Source organism: Bos taurus, chromosome 24 (genome assembly GCF_002263795.3).
Source record: "Bos taurus isolate L1 Dominette 01449 registration number 42190680 breed Hereford chromosome 24, ARS-UCD2.0, whole genome shotgun sequence".
In the NCBI taxonomy this organism is placed as follows: Eukaryota; Metazoa; Chordata; class Mammalia; order Artiodactyla; family Bovidae; genus Bos; species Bos taurus.
The window spans coordinates 171,408-177,100 of NC_037351.1; the positions used below are offsets into that span (position 1 = coordinate 171,408).

A 5,693-nucleotide genomic window follows, 5' to 3' on the forward strand; every position below is an offset into this window, starting at 1 on the left:
TGAACTTTTTTTTCTCTTAAATCCCTTGTGATACTATTTATCTAACTTATACCGTTGTCACTTTCTTAAGTACCCTTCTGTCAACACTGGATTTTCATTCCTTAAATAATGAACACCATGTCTTATTTTAACTGCTATTTGTATTTTTGGAAGACAAATGCATGCGCTAATTGAGAGCTTAGATTTTCTTGATATAAAAAAGGAAGATGAAATTAAATTTATTAAGATTGCACAAGGTATGCCACATGACACCTATATTGTATTTTCATCTATGTAATACAATTATTTTGCCTGAAATTTTAGATGAAAAATTTAAAAATTGAGAGACTGGTATTTTTTTTCCCAGTTTAAGAGACAGAGTCAAGTTTAGTGTCTTTGACCCAAAATTCACGTTCTTCAAATTTACAGCATTTAACACTTTTTAAAAAACTTTTTATTTTATATTCAGATAGATATAGCCTTCTTACAAACAATGTTGTGATAGTTTCAGGTGAAAAGTGAAGGGACTCAGACATATATATACATATTTTTGCCTAGAGAATCCCATGGACAGAGGAGCCTGGCAGGCTTCAGTCCATGGGGTCGCAAAAAGTTGGACACGACTGAGCGACTAATATATTTTTATATCGTTTCACCCACAGACACTCCTCCCATCCAGGCTGCCACATAACAGTGAGAAGAGTTCCATGTGCTATACAGTAAATCCTTGCTGGCTATCCATTTTAAACATAAGAGTGTTCATATCCATCCCAAACACCCTAACTATCCCCTCCCCCCATCATTCCCCAAGCCCGGCATTCACAAATTTTACAGCATTCACTCTTCATTAATCTAAATGTATCTTTAAAAACCAACCTCTGCAGACACACTATATAACTCTACTATTATAATAATGCTCAATAAGAAACACTTTAGAGTTCATGATCTTGGAGACTGTGTCCTTGACATCCTTATTTCTCAGACTGTAGATCAGGGGATTCAACATGGGGATGACCACCGTGTAAAACACAGACGCCACTTTGACTGTGTGCCTGGAGGGTGTGGAGTTGGGCACAGAGCACAGGAAGGGGATGATGCCAGGGAAGATGCTGATGGCGGTCAGGCGGGAAGCATGGGTGGAGAAGGCTTTGCGGCGACCACAGGCTGAACGCATCTTGAGGATGGTGACAACAATAAATGCATAAGACAGGAGAATGATGAAGAGTGTGCTGACCTCATTAAAGGTGGCAGAAATGAAAAGCAGCAACTGGTTGAGATAAGTATCAGAGCAAGAGAGGGAAAGCAGGGAGGAGAACTCACAGAAGTGGTTGATTGTGTTGAAACCTCAAAATGATAATTTGGTAACAGAACATGTGAATGCCAAGGAGCAAGCTACACCCCAGGCATAAGATCCAACCACTAACGTGGCACAGAGTCTTGGGGACATGGCCACCATGCAGAGCAGAGGGTTGCAGATGGCCACGAGGCAGTCATAGGCCATCACAGCTAATAAAAAGGACTCAGTCACCACAATGGTACAAAAGAAAAAGAATTGTATTTCACAGCCTACAACTGAAGTGGTTCTGTCTTCTACCATGAGGTTCACCGTGGTCTTGGGAGCAACGATGGAGGAATAACAGAAATCCACAAAGGGGAGGTGGCTGAGGAAAAAGTACATGGGGGTGTGCAGTTTGGGGTTAATTTTGATGGTTGCAATCATCCCAAAATTCCCTGCCACAGTGACACCTTAGATGGTGAAGAATGTCAAGAAGAGGGGGACTTGCAACTCTGGGTAATCGGAGAAGCCCAGGAGAGTGAACACGGCCCCACTTTTATTTCTCTCTTGATAGAAACATGGTTTCTATTTGTCAGAATCTGAATCAGTCCTAGAAAGAAAAATATTAAGGGAAATAAGGATGTAAGACACTTGGTTAATGCTTCCTTTCCAAAGCTGGAAAAGGAAGCAAAATGTCTCTTTTAGAACTTCTTCCTGTTATTTACTCATGATTGCTAAATGTCTAAAATTTTAAAAAGATAACCATTTAAACTTTTCTTTAAATAGCACACTACCATTATTGAACTTTTTGGTTTGAATTATAATTTCAACATTTAGAGATAATATGAAATCAAAAGACTTGGGAGTTATTTTCAGTGAAATTCTTCTATAGCACTTTTAGGTCGTCTTGAACATTATAAATTCATAAAAGATTAACCTAGCCTAGTACCATAACTGATTATTTCAGTCCTAAAACTAGTAGCAGAAGTGAGAAAATTCTAAATAAGTTACACTTTGCATCACATGTTCACAATGTGACACTAAGAATGGCCCCTCTAACAGTTTACATCTGTGCCTTTATTGTTAATTCCACATGATACTTTAACATTTACTTTTCTTTCTGACTCAGCAAATCTATTGTCAAAATAAACCTTAGTTAATTTTTTTCAGATAGTGTTCTTCTCAACCCAGGGAGCCCTAATTATCAATCCCACCTCATTGTTTGTGGAATAATAACACTGAACAAATAATAAGGATAATACAGTCTATGTCTTTATCAAAGATATGACAAAGCAGAAGACAGAGATCCTTGACTTTCCCTGTAACATGCAAATAAGGATCAATCTACACATCTGTGACTGGAATCTTGGTCCAGAAATTTTCCATTTGTCTAAAAGAGAATCTATGTTCAACGTCTTAGTACTAAGATACTCCATTTATTCATAATCGTGTTCCAATTTGTGACAAACTAGTGATTTTAAACCTATGGGAAATTGTCCAATGAAAATGTATATATCAGAGAGCTATACTAGAATGCAGCAGCAGGTGAGATGAGAAAGGAAGTTGAGAAAAATGTAACTAACACTACTAAAGATTCTAACATAGAAATGTCCATAAATAAAGACATTTATTCTGTCTCTATTATTACCTGTAAAAGAGAAAGACCAAACATTTAAGTTAGTATCTCAGTGTGATGATATTTCATGAGAAAATGCTAATAGAAAAGAATTGTATTTCTCTAATTGGTGACCAGTGACTTCTCAAGGGATAGTGGTAAAGAATCCACCTGCCAATGTAGGAGATGCAAGAGATGCAGGTTCAATCCCTGGGTTGGGAAGATCCTCTGGTGGAGGAAATGGCAACCCACTCCAGTATCCTTGAGTGGAAAATTGTGTGGACAGAGTCGGGTTGGCTATATAGTCCATGAAGTCACAAAGAATAGGACGCAACTGAGCGACTCAGCACACATGCATGCACAATTGGTGACCTACACCTCTTAGACCCTACTATACCAGGACTTTTCTCTATCATTTCCGATAAGGTTGTCTCTAGTCCCATAACTCAAGAAATAGATTTTATATGGCTCAGCAGTGATGTCAGATCATAGGCAAAACTGAGACACTCAAGATCCCTATATCTTCCCATACTCATAAATTTGAGTATAAATTTTAAAAAGACAATCTATCACAAAGCTAGACATTCTAAATATAGCTGATTTGTCTAAGCCACTTGAAAATTAATATTAAACTAATGTTTTATTTCATCCAATGGATTTTGTGACCCAAATGTTATTTTTAAATTGCCGGTGAGTTTCTTTGGATTTAGGAAATATGACAGCTAATATCTTTCCTATATCTTTCTTTTCTATTTTGTTTAATTTTTGCTCTCAAGGCTGGTTTACATACCTAATTAAAAATAGTGCCTTTTACTTTTCTTTCACTAGCGTTTGTTTAATCTCTGCTTATTTTTAATTAAATATTTGTCTTTATTTCAATTTGACTACTCCTTCAAAAGTTTGTAGAAACCAGATAATGCACCTTCCACAGATTCTCAGAGCTCTTCTAACCCTCCATTCCAGGCACTTGTTTGTGTTCAGTCACTCCATTGCTTCAGACTCTTGTGAATCCATGAACTGCATGTCGCTCGCCAGACTCATTTGCCTGTGGAATTTTTTTCCAGGCAAAAATACTGAAGTGGGTTACCATTTCCTACTCCAGGGGATGTTCCTAAATCAGGGATCAAACCCGAGTCTCTTGCATCTCTTGCACTGGCAGCAGATTCTTTACCACTGTTCCACCAGGGAAGCCCTGTTGTTTTAAGGGGTCAGCTGAGCCAGTTCTCACACAAAGCTGTAGGCTGAGTCCACTTCCTCTTCCTTTACAGTTCAGATTGGTAACTTTCACAATGACTCAGTATTACTCAAGGACTCTCTATGTCTAAATGGTAAATTTTCCCTCACACTTTTTTTCTAATACCCTACTTAGAAAATAATATTAATTTTTGTTTAGAATCTTATTTTTGAATTAAATTTTGGTTGGAAGGATATATACAGATATACTCCCTCCCTTCTGAGCCTCACCCTCCCTCCCATGCCTTCTCCTAGGTCATCACAGAGTGCCAGGCTGAGCTCCTGTGTTTCACAGCAGCTTCCCATGATACCTGCTGATGGGTGAAAGTAGAATCTCTTCTGGTTGGGAGTCACAGATATAGTCTTATATCTAGAGTCACAACCTATGGGGCATAAACCCTAGAGACTGTCTGTTGCCTCATTCTCTTAAAGCCTTGAAATGATTAAAATTAATCACAATTCTCTGATGTAATTCTTTCTTGTGTTCTATAAAACCTGGAGCAGCGTTAGGGGCATTTCACATGAACATTTGTAGGTTAAAATCACTTCTCTCCAACCCTTCCTCACACTGATACTTTTTTGCAATTATAAAAATTATGCAATTATAGATGAAATCATTATTAAATATTAATTTAAGGACTATACCATGCCAGGCATAACCTTGTTCCTCCATAATTTTACTCTAACATATGGAAGAAGTATGAAGGTCCAGCATTTAGATCATCATGATTCATTGAGAGTTAAAGCAGAGATATTTACAAAGCTAAATATTTAGTTTGGACAATGAACTGATCCCTTTAAAATAACTGTTCTGTTCGATTGCACCACCATGTCCATTCCATTAATTACTTCTGTTTATTGAATTATTGAAATAACACATATTCATTGTAGAAACCAAGGACTATAGAATTTAAATAAGGAAAGTGAACACAGTAGAAATAATTTTTATTAACTCAACTCCATTTCAAATCTCACAGTCAAGTTTAGTAAATATGACCAACATTACCTGAAGTACAAGATACAGGTGAGCATCTGTAGTGGTGCAGCGTGGGCATCATTTATCCCCTGACATGATGTGATGAGAAACTTCACCTCTGTGACATTCTTTCCACAGAATCTATTATCTCATTTTACTATAAGAAAATTATTAGGCAAACCCATATCTGCAAGCATTCTGCAGGATACCTCATCCATATTCTTTAAAATTATTGAAGCCAAAGGAAAATAAAAAGGAAAGAGTCAAAATTTGTCACAGATCAGACATTAGGGAGACATGATGACAGTACAATGTGGTACCTGGATTGGGTCCAAGAAAACAAAGAGGGAATTAAAGGGAAAAAGCTGATGGAATCCAAGTAAAATTTAGATTTTAGTGATCATATTGTACTAATATTTATTTTTATTTTATTGTGGTAAGAACATTACACATAAGACCTACCAAGTTAAGATATTTTAAATGTACAATACAGTATTGTTGACTACCAATATGATTTTTGTACAGTATATGTCTAGAACCCATTTAACTTTCTTAATTGATATTTTATGTCCATTGATTTGTAACTTCCTGTTTTCCCCTCCTATTGCCTCTGA

At 36.9% G+C, this 5,693-nt stretch overlaps 1 pseudogene; it reads right to left on the minus strand.

The window, feature by feature from the left end:
* OR5D18IP (olfactory receptor family 5 subfamily D member 18I, pseudogene) lies at window positions 872–1,825 on the minus strand (annotated as a pseudogene).